This window comes from Crocodylus porosus, unplaced genomic scaffold (assembly GCF_001723895.1).
Source record: "Crocodylus porosus isolate Cpor-Errol unplaced genomic scaffold, CroPor_comp1, whole genome shotgun sequence".
Taxonomy (NCBI): domain Eukaryota; kingdom Metazoa; phylum Chordata; order Crocodylia; family Crocodylidae; genus Crocodylus; species Crocodylus porosus.
In genome coordinates, this window is record NW_017728909.1 from 36,950,826 (window position 1) to 36,967,550 (window position 16,725).

The following is a 16,725-nucleotide window of genomic DNA, read 5'->3' on the forward strand; positions in this document are numbered from 1 at the left end:
CCTTGCTGTGTCACCATGGCTGAGAATCACTGTCCTAGACTCTCTTTTTCCTTTTTAATCAACATGCTCCCAAAGGTCTCTGCAGCACAGTTCTAGGCTAGGAGACCAAAAATACATTCTTTTTCACTACAGCTGCTTCATTAATTCAGTTATCAGACCCTGCAGTCAACACTTTCCCTTTTTTCCTGCTGGCTAACTGTAACTGTCTACATTAGGACTGCTTATCAGTATAGGAGTACAGTAGTGTAACTAGAATTGAACAAGCAGGGCACCTGTCCCAGGTGCCAAATTAGGAGGGGTGCCAGAATTACCCACCACCCCCACAGGCAGTATTGCCAGGGTGGGAACTCCAAAACAGTTCCTGGCTGCTGTTGCTTTAAGAGCAATACAGCCAGGGCAGGCTCACCTGGGTCTACTTAGACGTTCCTGGCTGGATAAAGCTGCTGCCCCAGCCACCTAACCATTTTCCTTGCTCTCTGCCTGAGTCTCTCCAATTTCTCCACATCCTTTCTATAGCAGGGGGCCAAAAACTAGACATAGTACTCCAGATGTGGCCTCACCAATGCTGAAAAGAGGAGAATAATCACTTTCTTTGATCTACTGGCAATGCTTCTACTAATGCAGCCTAGCATGCTATTAGCTGTCTTCACAACAAGGACATACTGTTGGCTCATGTTCAGCTTCTAGTCCACTGTAAACCTCACGTCCTTTTCTGCAGAGCTGCTGTTTAGCCAGTCAGTTCCCAGCTGTACCAGTGCATGGGATTGTCCTGTCCCAAGTGCAGGACTTTCCACATGTCCTTATTGAACCTCATGAGATTTATTTTTGTCCAATCCTCCAATTTGTGTAGGTCTTTCTGAATGCTAGCCCTGCCCTCCAGCATATTTACTACTCCCCTCAGCTTGGTGTCATCTGCAAACTTGCTGAAGGTGCACTCCATCCCATCTTCCAGGTTGTTAATAAAAATATTGAACAAAACTGGTCCCAGGACCAACCCCTAGGGCAGTGGTTCCCAACATTTTTAGACCACAAACCAGCAAACCACGGACCGGAAGTGGCCACGGATTGGCAGATTGTGCACTGGCAAAGTGCAGTCTGAAAGTGACTAGCATACTGTGGAGTGGCAGCAAACCCTTTTTACTGTCAGTAAAAAAAGGGGTTGGCTGCTGCTCTGCAGTACACCGATCACTTCTGGACTTCTGGTTTGCCAGCCAACCCTCCTGCAGACCAGCAGCCGGGTCATGGCCTGGGGATTGGGAACCTCTGCTCTAGGGCACTCCACTTCATACCAGCTGCCAGCTAGACATTGAGGACAGTGCTGTCTAGTGCCTTATAGACATATCCTTATGAGAAGGTGCTCTACCTGAGGCAGGGATTCACTGTGGTTAGCATTCTCTGTCCAGGGGGTCATAATTTGAAGTGGAAACAAATCCTGTGTGGGAGGGAGCTGTGTCCAAGGTATGAAAATTGCACAGTATGGTTCTAAACTTGCTTCTACTCTAAGGGCATTTGTTGGCACAATTATGTCAGTTTGGATCACACTTCATTCTGACAACTGTAGCAGCAGAAATCCATACTGGAGGCCTGGTTTAGTTCACATGACTGCATTCCAGGACTCATGAAGCAGAAGGTCCTAGGTCAAGGGTTGATAGCCTATGACCTATGGGTTGGATCTGGCCAACAGAACCTTTTGATCCAGCCCACAGACATGGGGCTTTGGTGGCATTGGGCGGTAATAGGTTTTGACAGCAGTCACTTTCCCTGTGCAGGCACCCACCCTTCTACCTGCCAGATCACCTTTGCCTGGCCTAAACTGGATCATTCCAGCCTGCAGCCTTAAAAGGTTGTTGACCATTGAGCTAGAGGATAATTATTATTACTACTGTTGTTGTTTCACTGGTACTTTTCTTAACTTCTCTGTATAAGTCTGTGGCAAGGATGACGCCCCCAGAAAAGACTCACCTGAAGGAGAGGAGCAGAGCTGGCAGGATGCCACAACAAGCCGGAAGCATGGTAAGAGCGGAGCCATGGCAAGGAAAAATGCTGCGGCAAGAACAAAGAGGAAAAGGAGGAATGGACTCAGGAGGAGTAGGGCCGGCTCCAACCTTGGGCACGCTTTACGGCAGCAAGCCGGACCCTCAGAGAGAGAATAAAAACCCTGCTGGACCAAAGACAGGGAGGACTGGAAGTGAGTCTTCTGGTAGGCCCAGAGCAGCCCGGAGTGGAGCATAACCTCACTAAGGGAAAGTGGTGGTAGCCCCAGGAGGGGGCTCTTGAAAATAAACTAAGCCTAGCAGGGCTAAGCTACTTAACAGATATTACGCCATGGACCCCAGACATCTCTGCACAGGAGTGGACCAACTAGGGGCCTGAGGGAAGAAAGGGAGATGGATGCTTGGACAGCAATGGATACAAACCAGAGAGAGGGAAGAATACACCAGGAAACCAGGTAACCTGGGGTCAGGAGAGATTCTAGGCCAGTTATAATACAGCCTCAAATCTGGATGAGACAACATCCGGACAAGACCTTTTCTAAATTAAAAGATCAAGACAAAAAAACCTATACCATGACAAGCCCAAGAGAATTGAAAAATAACATCCTTGGTTGGCATTAGGAGGGGTGTAGGGGAGCTGGAGACCCAAAACGGGAAGACAGATGGGAAGCTGAAGGAGGGTGCCAGGAAAGGCAAGATGTACCATTTTCCTCCCAGTAAATGAATTTATTCCAGCAAAGACGTGGCAGGAAAGAATCCCTGGGGACCTTCCAAGACATCTAACCTAGCAACAAGCTGTCCATTCCCCAAGTGACGGCAAAGGCCGAAAAACCCGTAAGAACGAGGTGCACTAGTGAATGACATGGGAGATTACAAAGCCAATTGAAAGTTTTATTCTATTTTTGAGCAAACTCTCAATAAAATGGATGTTATCTTCCAGAATATGCATTTATATCTCTATAGGTTGGCCTTAACTAATTCTGTTTTTTTGTATGTGCAACTATTTTTACTGAAAAACTAGATCCTTTACATAAATTCCATTCATTGTGAAAAGTAGAATAAATTATTTTATGTATTTTTTTCTACTTTCTAATTTTCTCTCTGTTTTTTTTTCCCTAATCAGTCTTTTACCTAATAACAAGTAATATAACAAAGAACCCATTTTTGGCAACTCATACCTCCTCTTAATGGATTTTAAAAACTTTCAATTTGGCAGGATAGAAATCAGCAGTTTGACAGTTTTAAAATCAGCTCTTCATTTAAGATCCTTTAAAAATGTCAAAGTCATAAAAGGAACTGCAAACAATAAAGAGCATAGCATAAAATTTAAACCATAAAAATGCTTGTCAGCATCATTTTGGATGACATTTAAACATACTGTTGGTGTTTTATTTTATTAATTAGATCATCATTTTTCCTTTTCTTACATCAGATTTTCATGTTCAAGATTTGCACTGAAATTTTACATGGAAATGTGTTTTCAAAGTGAAAAGAACTCCAGAAATTCACTATTTATGGCTCTAAAATAGAATACTTTTATATAGCTCTAAATAAAACAATAACATATATTATATTTTTTAATATATATTATTATAACCTAGAATATTGTATACAGCTACAAATAAAATAATTTCAAATACATTTAAAGCTTCCTATACACGTTATTTTGCTATTTTGTGAATTCACTTAATTAACATTTTAAAGCTTAATGAAAAAACTTTTTTTTAAAGTTTACATTATAAAATTAAAATCCTACTTCTCGACACCAGGTTCAGATCCAGTTGATTCAGGAATCAAATCTCATTGCTTTTAATTGTCTGGTTTCTGCTCTTGCTATCTTTTATTAGAGTTAGTATGGCTTAACAGCCACGGAGTTGCTTCCATGGGATACGCATATCAGTTTTCACCTACAGACTTAAGTTTAGCCTGAAAATGTTTATCAGCTTCACGTTAATTACCCTACATGACTATTTATATGCAGAAAATGAATCATATGTATAAGTGTTGGCAGGATCAGGGCCCTACTTCCCTTTCATTCTCTTATATTTAGAAGAAAACTATGGTGTAGCTGGGAAAACAACATAGATTATTGCCCTTAGGAAGTGTTTTACGGATGGAATCGCATGTAGACAGACCCCTGCTTCAAGGTGTGACAAGCTTGTTTGTGTAGATGTATTTCATGTCCATATTTTTGCACTCAATGAGCAGCTCTGGCATCGAGTTAAACAATGGGAACATCCCATTCTGACCACAAAATGGCTAATGCTGTTGGCATGCAGGATCTGCAGTGAATAAAAATGTCACTGATTTTGTATTCAACTGTGGCGGACTTCTGAGAAGGGTGAATAGTTTTGTCTTAGCAGCATGGGAGATGTTAGGGTGCATCCTGAGGGAGTCCACACTGCACACAAAAGCTACCCATATAATCGTGGAAGGATGCTGTAGACCGGTGATTTCCAACCTTTTTTGAGACTCCAGGCACCTTTCGGAAAAAGCCAGCTCCTAGTTTACCCCTTTTTTTATTTGCGTCTGCTGTGCTTCAGCTGCTTTACCTGTGGCAGGCAGGGTAGGTCTGTATTGCCTAAGCGGCACCACGAAGGACCCGAGCGCAGGGCTGCTACGGCTGCACAGGGCCTAGGTGTGCGAGCCCGGGACGCGGCGCCGCGTTGAGTAGGAGGCGGCGAGGCAGCGCGCACCTGCGGGGCTCCCGGACTTCCCTGCCGGCATCCCCCGCGCCGCGATCCCCGGCGTCACCGCGCGGCCCCGGGGAGTCCATTAATTACGGTAATAAGCTCCCCCCCTTCGGGGGACTCCCGGCTCCGACGCGCTGGGGATTCCCCTTGCGCAGCGATCGGAACGTTCGGGATTGTTCCCGGTGACGTCACGGCAGAAGGGCTTCCCGCTGGCTCAGGCTGCGCCAGGCCCCGCCCCTTTATCGTTGTGTCGGGCGGGGGGAGGGGGAGTCCCGCGGCGCCGGGCTCGGCGGCTCTCGCGAGGTTTGGGCGCAGAGCATTGCGGCTCGGAGAGGCGCCATTTTGGGAGCGAGGCGAGTTGTACGTCGGGGCCCGGCGCGCGGGGAGCGGCTGAGCGGCGCGTTCCCACCCAGCAGCCTCCGCGCTCCGCCCGCCAGGTACCGCCCGGCCCAGCCGCAGGACACGGGCGGGACAGACCACTCCGGCGTGGGGCTTGCCCGGCGGGGGTGGCTGCGCGTGTGTTTCCGCGGCGGGGCGCGTTCCCGGGGCAGCGAGGGCCGCGCACTGGGGGTGGAAGCACTCAGGCTAGGGCTTCCACGGCCGCGTAACGGCCCCCTTACCCCCGCGCGCCAGCTGCGCCCGCGGCTTCCCCTTCCGCGGGGGGCGGCGCCGAGCTGCTCTCGTGCTCCCGGGCCGCTCCCCGCGCACGGTGCTCCCCGCCCCCCTCGCAAGCGCCGGAGCTCAACTTTGAGGAAGGAGACTGAGGGCGGCCTCTTTCTGTTCCGCTTCCCCTGCAGGCCGTTCGGTCCCGAGGAGACTCGGCCCTTTCGCTGCGTTGTGGGGGCTGTGGCTGGCCACCTGCGTCCGCAGGGATCCGCGGCGGGGCCCGGGGCCGGGACTCGTTGCTGAGAAGGCGCCGGAGACCGAAGGAAGGAACCGCGCGGCTGTGAAGTCTTGAGCTTTCTGTCGCCTCCTCCTCCTCCTCCCCTGCCCGGCTTTGTTGGCACGGAGTGAACACGGGCTGGAAGTTTCGCGCTCTGCCTCCTTCTGCTGGGAACCTGCGCCGCTCTTTCCTTCCCTTCTGTTGCTGTTAGTTCATCTTCTTTACCCCAGACAGCGGGTTTGATTCCTTTGCTAACGGCTCCAGTCCTGCTGAGGAGTTTTATGGCAGATATTTTTACCTTTCTTTTTAAGTGTTTTGACATAGCCAATTCTGTTCTGCAATGAACTGTCTCCTCTAAATGAAGAGCGTAATAGGACTTTATTTCCCCTTTTTTCTTTTGTATCTTATTTGAATCCTCTTTTTAATTTTTTTTGAAAAATGTTGCTGCCTGTAAGCAGTATGGTGGTATCCAGATAGCTGTTGTTTGCAGATGTCTTTAGAACCCGAAGCTGAGAAATGCCCTTCAGTTCAGATGTGAAATTTGGATTTTCAGTTTTACTCTTGGTCTCATAAGAGGTTTATTTATTTCATCCTGAGCTGATGCTCATTATAGCAAGATGTATGTGGAATAGATGAAAAGAGGCTGTAAAAGAGAAAAAACAGCTTCTTAAATCAACAGACTTGGCAAATTTTGGAAATAGCTTTGTGTGGGGTCTAAAAAAAAAAAAAAAAGAAGGATGGGTAGCTGATTTCTAAGAGGTCAACTATATGTCAAATAGCCACGGATGTAGAATCCTCAAAGACTCAGGATAGTATTTCAAAGAAAACAAACTGGAAAATATAAATCAGACGGAGCGAACACCTTGTGCAGTCCTTTTGGATTTGGTAAGTATGCCACATGAATTGATATGCATTTTATTAAGCATCCTGTTGGTAAAATGCCACAAATAACAGCTGGCATACAGCAAATGTGCCTTTTTCAAAGTCTTTATATTATCTCATAGAGTCTAGCTTTTTCTTGAAATATCTAATAACTAGTAATGGCTGTGAATGTTGGAAGAAGGAACAGGGTAAATGAAAGAAATGTCATAATTTTATCAATGCACTTTTAAAATACCTGCTGTTGCTTGTGAATCTTGAGGTAGACTTTGTTTACATTGTAATCTGAGCATCAGGATGATCCTACCTTTGACCTAGTTTGAACAGTATGCAGATGAAAGGGCTGCAGTACTCTGTACAAACAAGAGTTTGTGTGTCTTTTCTCTGTCAAGGATGTTTCTTCTTAGGTAGCTTGACATGGTGAAAATTTTGATTTTTTTCATAATTCTCTTACTGAGTAACTACATTTTCTTTTTGTGGTAAAGACTAAGAGGAATTAAGAATGTAAATCTGTGTGCCCAACCTGGGATTTTGGTAAAATATTGGTGTAAGTCTGTTTCTAAAATACGTTTGTAGTAATGTAGTGTATTATACCTTTAACTCAAGTTGTTTGAAAGCTTTTCAGTGCAGTTTTTTTTTAATCTGTTACTAATATTCCTTAGATACCATCAGACTGCTTTAATAATTCACCATTTCCACATTGTTTTACTGTTTACATTCCTCCTAATCATAGGGCAGCCTTATTAAATGAACATTTTGTTTAATTTTATATCATTTCAATAAATATATTTACCATAATTTCTCTGCAGGTTTGCTATCAACAGAATCCACTACTGCCTCAAAGAAAAATTAAGATGGACAAAACAACTTAGTTCAAAAGTCAGTGGTAACTTTATTCAGCTTAATTTTTTTCTTACATTTCATTCATTAAGGTTGCCTTGACTTAACTTTCTGTAGTGCTTTGTTTATTTAAAGCAAAGTTGGCTCGGTTAAGGTTGTGGCTCTTTTTATAGTAACTTTTCTTAACTGTTACTAACTAATACTGAATTTGAGTTTGGGAGGGGGAAGGATAGGGGTTGGCAGGCAGAGACATAGAAGGGATGGTGTCTGATAATAGAGCTTTGAACACACAAAAAATGAGATGATTCTTTATGATGGGTTTTTCTGTAGTCTGATATTTTGGTCAGGCATAAAAGGTTTACTTCAAATAGAACTAACTTCTTAGCGTCTGCTCAGGGTCCATATAATTGTACCTCTTCTGTCCCATAAGAGGTGTATGAGATTTCAGCTTCTGTCTTGGATATGGAAGGCAGTTCTGTTGCTGAGCTGACCACCTGTTTTTATTTAATTTTGAATTAAACTCTATTTATATCAATCATGAAAGGGATATCATAAAATTTAAATTGATTAGTTTCTAAAAATGAGGTAGTCAAGTGTGTTGTCATCTTCCAAACATTCCTGTTCATTTCTTTAAAAATGGTAAGATTTATTTAAAGAACTGCTTTGAAGAAAAAATTCTCAAACCTTAGATCTACTGCTGGTAGAGTAATTCCCGCTTGCTCTTGCTTGGGCACATAGGTGAATGCCAGTTAGCCAGAGTAGATGCCTGGGAAGCAGCCCTAAGTGCCTCTTTATGCTATCCTCAGGCTCTTGTGGGACAGCCCAGCACACATCTATCTATAGGGCATTTATTCAGGCCTGCTCCTAGTAGTCTTCTCTGCCTTGTCCCGGGTCGTCTAAATGGGAATGAGCAGGGGTGCTTACTTTGTCAATGCTGGAATTAGAATGGGGGGGAAGGAGAAGGCTATTCAAGTAGCTTGGTTCCTGCTTCATAAAGTCCCTGGGAGAGAAACTGAAGGATGATCATTTGTTTACATTTGTACTACTGTTCGTCAACATGGTGTAGGTGTCTCTTTCACCTAAAGTTGTATCAAGAGTATACAAGTTATATCAAGACTGCTACTCAGACTACTGATTCTTTACCTTGTATCAGAAGTTTGTTCTTGATCAGGTTTGTTTGGTGAACTCAAAGCTTTTCTTAGAACATGTTACGTTTTATTGAATGATTTCCCTTTCTTTGGATTGTTGAAGAAGACCTTTCACTCCTGGTTAGTGAACTTCATTCTTTACACTTTCCTAGTTGCTAACAGCCCAAGATACTTTTCTTCCTTCTTCAGTGGTATCCTAAAGGTGATAGATACTTGTGCTTTGTATCCACATGCATTGGGCATAACATGAAGTGCTGTTTCATAGAAGATGTATCTGTTTGTGCAAACTTTGTACTTTGAGTAAAATTGACACTGCTAGGCATGGCCTGTTAAAGAGAAGATTGCTGCTGTACTAGTCTGTGTTGTTTGTTTTTATTTGTATAGTTTTGACAGTCTCATGAGTACTTTGTAGAAGGTACGAAGAGAAAATCCTTCTCTTGAAGAGATGATCTTCAGTAAACCTAGTTGTCTTGGTATGTTGCAGCCATAGGTCTCTTTAATGGTGGGGCTGGTAGGCGAAATTGTGGTGGGGATGCATATATGATTCTAAAGATGTTCTGTATTGGCATAGTTAGGGTGACCATGCATCCTGGTTTGGCTGGGACAGTCTCAGATTTTGTAGGCTGTGCTGTCCTGTCCAGTTGATGAAAATGGAAACAAAAGTTCTGGAATTGGCTGTCTAAGGTGATCCCTTGTTTTTCTACTGACTATAGTGTACGTGAGTGTGTGGCAGCAGAGCCAGCCTTAGAGAAAATGGCACCCTGGATGAACTTGTATTTTGGTGCTCCGTCCTTCCTCAAGTCAGCTGTGCTGCTGCAGGCAGTGGTAGGCAGACGGGTGCAGTCCAGCTGAGGGAGGCAGAGCAGCATTGTGTGCTGGGCGGATGGGTACCGCTGCTGCTGCGTGGGAACAAGGCAGGTAGACTGAAGTATGCTATATCAATAGAAACTTTCATACGGAGGTAAGGCTTAAATGGGTTGTGATCTACTGTGATGTAGTAGAGTTGAGCTGATTGCGTAGCTTTGCAGTGTGGTTGGATTTTTATATCCGTTTTAGGCTACCTTCTACTGCTGTCCATCCGATAGTGAGTTTCTTCTGTGTGAAGCAGATAATAAAACAGGGTGTCAGCAAAGTCTTAAGACATGAGTCTGCATGTCCTTGATAATTTAGTTTTGCTTGCTTTTTTAACTTAAAAGAATTTAATTTCTTTTGTAGTAAACTAATAGTTCTGTGCTTCTCAAAAAAACCGCTGGGGTTATATAAATGAAACAAACTGTCTTCTACTGTAACTGGCCAAATGCTACAATTTGTAGTACTACTTTGTCATTAGTGTGATCTCTGATGTCGTCATCATCACAGTAGTTTTGGACTCCTAAGCAGTGAAGTCGTGGGAGTGGATTGATATAGTATGTTAAAGACTTTCCTTCTTTTAAAATTATATTCAGGCACCTCCACAATAATCTGATTTCTCATGTTGGAAAAGCATGATCTGGCTGACTGCTGCATTCATGACATTTGTATGCACTGTACCTATACTTGCTTTCAGTTGCTCTTTTCAAATTTCTCTATGAAGTCACATGTGCACAAATACCCATAATTATTCCCATTTGATTGTCTAGCAGCAGTCTGAATCTCAAGCTAGATAATCAGAAGCTAAAGCATTTAGTGCTGTAAATACACACTTTGAACCCCCTGCAGAGGGAAACAGGATTTATTCAGTTTATACCTACAGCACCCTGCAGAGAGAGAACAAGAAGAACTGGCCGGCCTCCTCTGTTTCTCTTGTATCTAGTAAAGAAACATTTGATTTTGCTGCAGATGAAGTTTAAAAGACGAGAAAGATGAGTGTTAAAATTCCAGAGAAGAAAAACACAAAGTTTTATGTGGTTGTGAAGAATTGCACTGAATATAGAAAAGGTAGTGAAGTGTGCTGGGAATAGTTTCAGAAGGTTGGTGTCTTCAAGCTACCTGACACATTCTAAACCCTTTCATAGAGATGCAGCTCTCTTCTGTTGAGTTAACCTGATACCAGTTACTTAAATTCTAGGTAGAAATGCAGAGAGATTTTTTTTGCTAAGTCACTGTGAGGTCAAGATAAACTACATCTAGTCTGTTATAAACAGAGATGATAGGCATCACAAAATATCCCCTCACCCTCCCTCTGTGCCACTCCAGTCCCCTTTCTCTGCCTGATCTCTGCCTTCTGCTTCCTGTTCTTCCTTGGTCTACTGCTTGCCAAGGACAGTGATTAAGGGTCTACTTAATTTGCGGTTTTGCCATTTATGCAGAAAATGGCCTTGTCCACGATCAACAGGAAATATTGTATTGGCTGTGATTTCCCATGAGATCAACCTAAAAAAACCCAAGCATATTATTTGTATAATACACTGCTTTACAATGTCCCAGTGCTTACTGCAATACAAAGACAACTCAACAGTTGCTGCAGCCATAGATCACATGATTGAGTTAGTCTGCTAGTGACAGGCTAACTGAAGGTGCCATTCAGCAAAGTGAAAATGCTTCTGTTAAGGTTAGCCTGAATTAGTATTTTAAACTGTTTGTAGAATGCTACATATGATAATAAATGATGAAAAGTTACAATTTGCATTGTATATAAACTTGTATTTATAATATATTATAAATACAATGTTTGTATTGATGATGATACGATAAATTATACAACATGATTTACTTTCTGTGGAATTTGCTGTTAAATTGTAGTGTATTATAGTATGGCCCTCCACCAATTGGTGGCAAAGGGTGGGGCTGCAAAATCAGCTCTTCATGCTGTGACCAAGTTCCAGAAATTGCTTTGTCTTGCTGCAGGTTAAGTAGACCGTTAGCAATGAGAGCTTTTTAATTTGGAAGAAGGGTGCATCCACAGCTGTGGTTAGGACTCAAAAGACCCAAGGGTTTGGGACCCCAGTTGAAGTCCCTGTTTCAAAGCTGTTTTTAACCTGCATATTGCTAAATGAGGTAGAAATAGAGCTTTGAATGTGCATTTTCTCAGCACATTCTAGGGCAGTCTCAATTCTTCTGATGAAAATGATACTTCTCTACACAGCTTTTTGGTTTGACAAAATTGTGTATTTTGGTGAAACGGTATTTTGTCCGTCTCTAGTAGCACTTCATATTTAAGCTTGTTTTCTAGAATGATTTGAATGTACTTGTGTGCATTTTCATGTTGTTTTGGTTTGCTAGGGTGACAGTCTAGGTGAGGGTGATTCAGTATGCTGTATTTTGAAATATTGATTATGGGGATACTTTGGGCAGTTGAGTGACATTGTGTTTTTATATTTGCTTTATAGTTAATGATTAAACTTCTTGTGTTACACTGACACCCAGTAAAGTTAAACAGTCAACTTTACTGGCATTTTACATGGTCATGTCATAGGGTAGATTTTTTTACATGATGCTTATGAGCTCCTGTATAATTGCTAATGCAGAAAATCTCCATCAAGTTTTCCAGGTACACCAAGCAATAGGCTTGCCTTTTATTCACTTGTCTTCGCTGAACATCAAGCCTCCACCGATGGCAGAAAAGGAAGTTTAATAATAAAAAAAAAAATCTCCTCCCACCATAATATACCAGACATTCACAAAAGATAGTGACAGATGAGGAAAAGGCATGGGGGAGAATAGACTGAGGGAACAAAGTTAAGGTATATGAAAGGTCTGTGACACACAGCATTTTTGGTAATGGTAAGATATGAACCTGTAGATGAATGAGGCATAACTTCTTGCATCACTGTTTTCTGTATGTAGTAAACAAGAATCGCTTCACACTGAAGACTACTTCTTGTGTTGCTTTCCTATATGGAATTTTATTATGCATACTTATGAACATTTTAGTATGGGGAAGAAAGGGCAGCTTTATTTTCATCAGCTGCTCAGCAGCAACTTGTGTTTTGTGTGCACATGCTTGGCTTCAGCTTGCTGTGGGGTGAGAGTGTGCATACAAGGAGTTGCTGCTGAACAGCCAGTGCCCTGTAAAGCCTATCCCTTTTGCCCTAATGTATAAGTGTTTGTGTATCTCCCTATCATTCTTAACCTGTCTACAGCGAAAATACCGCTTCAGATAGAGAATATTGACTCAAATAGCTTTATTTTAAGTTATGAAATTATCTGAAGCAGCCCTACTATTTTTATGGTGGTACAGTTGCATCTTCTATTAGTAGTCTCTGATGTGGGAAGCCTCAGAAATGGTGAAACTTAATTTCCTCAGAGATGGTGAAACTTAATTTCCTTTTAAGGTCTCTGTCTGCAAACTAATTTTCTTAGGCTGCGAAGAGAGTATATAAACTTTAAAGCATGTTTTACAGTTTATATCTAGCCTATGATTGGTTTCAGGTTCACTTGCAAGAAAATCATTTTTTTTTTCCCTAGTTGGTTTTCCTTCAAATGGCATTGTGCTTTTCTTTTTGGAATTGAAGCTCCTAAAATCTGATATCGGGGGTGTGTGTGTGTGACAGTGGGACCAAATGTTTCTGTTCTCACAGCTCTCTCCCTCATTGTGATGCTGCAAGATTTCACAAAGCTGCTTGCTCCTGGTGGCAAAATTTAAACTACATGCTTTGCTTTTATAAACAATAAAAGTGTAGTCTTTTTGTTTTTAAGGTGCATGTACTTGCATGATGGCTTTTTAAATGGTAGTTTTTAATACCAGCACTCATAGTGTTTAATCTGTCCACACCTCTGTGACTTAGGGAAGTATACCTGTTTTGTAGATGAACGGCAGCTTTACTTACCCAAGTTCACAATGGCAGTCCCTGAGAGAGTGGAGATGCAACACAGATTTGAATATCTACCAGGAGCGTTATTCCTGTCTCCAGCTAGGAACTAGTTTAGCAAGCTAAACAGGTCATCTTTAAAACTGGGTGTGGGTGGCATCTCTGGTCTCGTGTCCTCATGATCTTAAATAAGCCTATTATGGTTTCCTATACAGTTTTCTGTCTTGGAGGTATGATACAATGAGCGTTTCCCTCTGTCCTTCACAAAACACTGAATACTTATGTGACAGAGAAGCTGCTTAGGGAGAACGGTTATACTGAATACTTATGTGACAGAGAAGCTGCAGTCCTGTTGACGAGAGTTGCATCAGAAAACCAAAACTAACTCCTCTGGTGAATTCTGGGTGACTGGTCCGACAGGTTTAAACTAAATTTAATTAACTGTTTATTATGCTGCCTGGGTGTTACTCTAGTTTGTGGTTAAGAGATGGAATGCAGGGTGCTTGTAATTAGGATGCAGTTTCTTTGAGGTTTGCTGAGTGGGGGGGCAAGCTACTTGAGGGTGTGACTAGTACTCTCTGCCACTTAAAGTAAAGAACACTGTACTAAGCTGCACACAGAAATGAAACTTTTATATTGTTGCAAGAGTGGAAACAAAAAAAAAAAAAAAAAGGCTACACTTCTCACATTTATTTTCACTAAGGAAAGCCTCATTGTATTTGTCATCCTACTAATAGTTAACCATGCCAGTTTAGAATGGTAACTGCTTTTAGGCAATCATTCTGTTCAGGCCTGAAAAAAAAATATTTGCAGAACCAAATTGCTTGAATTCTTGGATGCCAGAACATTTTTCTATTACTAAAACTAATGCATAACTCTTATTATACAGGCTTTGGTATTCTGAAGAAATGTGGCCTAGTAGAAGTTAAACATCTGAGCTGTAGTGTTGAATATGAGGTGCTTGACTTTCATGGCTATTAAACTAGTCTTTCTGGGCAGGATTTTGGTCGTCAAACAAAACAGTGCTGCTGATGCTTACATTTTGGTTTTGAGGTGGCTCCTGAAATATTTTTCAAGTGTTTGTTTCTTTTTTAAGCATTTAAAAAAAAAAAAAAAAAAGGTTGCTTCCATACTAGAGTGGGTTCAGGGAATAACTGCAACAATAGTTCAGATTTTTGGAAAACCAAAATTCTGTGGGAAAAGGCTAAGTGATTGTTCTGTTTAGCTTATAAAGGAGAATGCTATGAAGCAGTTGATCAGTCAATACTTGCCAGTCCTGGGATACAGATCTGGTACTAGATCTGTAAATCTAGCAAACAAAGGCAGCTAGAAGAATTCGAAAAGTGCCAACTAAAAATAGCAGACATACTTCCACTGGTATGATGCTCATTAACAATATCATCTAAATAAAGAGTTTACCAAAGTATCAAGTTTTTGGCTGCTTTTTAAAGATGTCAAGTAAATCTGTATTCTAGGTCAGACTCATTATTTGAATTGCTACTGAAATTTTATGACTTGTTTTATGGTGGAAGTTCAATTAAATTATGATAGGCTCATCTGGTTTTAAATTTGGAGCCTGGATATTTGGTACTTTATTTTACTATAAGGGTATTTTATGCACTGGTTTAGGGCAACTGTGATTATATACTTGTACAGGCAGAGGCAGCTAGTGTAGAGGAAACTATACTGGGAGAACTGAATTATATTGCCATAACTTATTTTGCTTGGGTAACAAGTTACCTTGTTGGTATAAAGTACAGTTCTCTAGGTTTATCTGGATTTATACTAGGAGCATTTTGCTGATATAGAGCATCTGTATTTTTACATTGGCAAAATGTTACTAGTATAGATGCTACATAATATTCTGCTGTTGTGCAGTTAAACTTTGAAGTAAGCATAAAGCTGTCACAGCTAGAAAAACTAGGCTTGAAAAACCTTGCTTGCTTAGAGCAAGTTAGTAAGCTTTTTCTCATTAGCTGAGGGCAGGGTGGGTTGATTTTTAAATGAACCAAATTATCGATTTATATCACCAAGAGAATACCCTGATTTAAATCAAGTTTCCCACTGATACTACTTCACATATTTCTTAAACAATGGTGCAAATCTGATCATTAAAACGTGTTAATTTACAACTCAATACAACATTTTACAACATCTGTCCTTAACATTTGAACATTAAAAAAGTTTATTAACTCTAACAGACAAGTTATTACAACACTAAATTTACACTGTCCTTAAAACTTCTACAACTAGATCTCATGTCCCCCACCCTCACTGTCATTTTTATTCATTGACTGAAACAGAAATACGAGTTTTCCTGCTTTTTTCGAGTCCCAGTCAGTATTCTCTCTGTGCCTGGAGAGGAAATAACTGCTGTGAAAAGTTGGCTTAGCAACTGAAGGAACTCTTTCAAGGTGCCTGGCTAAAGATTTCCACCAATTCAGCGACTGACTTTGTTCAAAACATCATCAGTAAACATGTACTGTTTAAGTGGTTCCCCTCCAGCCTTGAAATTTATTATGACTGGCATAATTGAGGTGTGATTTTGAGATACTCATGCCATGGCAGCACCAGCATCATCTTCAGAGGTTAGGCATCTACCTTTATATCTGGGGTTGAGAGTGTTTGCAAGAAAATGAGGTGGAGTTAGTGCTTGATCCATTTGCTTCTTCATTGCCTGCAGTTTAACCTTCTGGTTAGGTATTTCTTTCTTCAATGTCTCTTGAAGTGCCTTCCAAATTCGACAGCATCAGCAGTGCAGCAACAATTTCTCTGAAGTTTGTTTAAGGCTATGGATGTATAAGCTTCAGTATACTGAGCATATCCTCTACATTCCTTTTTAATCCAGTGTTAAATACTTTGGATGAGATGCTTCCATCTATTTTATCTTGGTTTTCTTCACAAATTGTTATGAGAATGGGCCAGCTCTTAATCACTTGTTCAAAACCATCAGCCATAGAATTCTATTGAACATCTTAAGGGAGAATTAGTTTGGATCCTCCTGCTCTCTTCAGTGAAGCTGAAGCAAAATGGTTGTTAAGTATTTTCTGATTTCAACAACGTTTTCTTTTATTCTTGGAGAAGTACTTAAGTCTTTGGCTAAAAGAAGATGTATTCAATGGGCACTGCAGACATACGTTATTAAGGAGCACATTTCCGTTTCTTCTTCTAAGTATCTTCTCATCTTTGCTGCGCTTGCAGCATTGTCTCTGAGAAAACTGTACAGGTGACAGTTGAAATTTTGCTCACAGTTTATTACAACTTTCACTGCCACTTTTAAATATTCTGCTGTATGGGCATTTCCTGATGTATCTGTTGTTTCTGGCCGATATGCAACCCCATCTTCTGTTGTCACGCAGGCACATATTACTGGATTACGTTGCTTCACCCATCGAGGCTTAAACTAGCAAATTTCTCCTCGATATTTCTTGCACACTGTTCAAGTTGCTTCTTATACACTGTATCTAGCAACCTTCCACCAATGTCTACCGTACCAGGTGGTGTGTAGCCTGGTCATAACAACTCAACCATGTCAATGAAGTGTTTATTGTTGACAAG

The 16,725-nt window shown here is 41.5% G+C and overlaps 1 protein-coding gene across 1 annotated transcript in view; it reads left to right on the forward strand.

Annotated features, from left to right (window-relative positions):
- Positions 1 to 5,014: 5,014 nt before the first annotated feature.
- Positions 5,015 to 16,725, forward strand: part of GPBP1 (GC-rich promoter binding protein 1) — a 55,180-nt gene continuing 43,469 nt past the window's right edge. The window contains exons 1-3 of the mRNA XM_019532098.1: positions 5,015 to 5,124; positions 5,485 to 6,455; positions 7,259 to 7,328. The gene's annotated coding sequence lies outside the window, so the exon portion shown is untranslated. The remainder of the gene's footprint in view (positions 5,125 to 5,484; positions 6,456 to 7,258; positions 7,329 to 16,725) is intronic.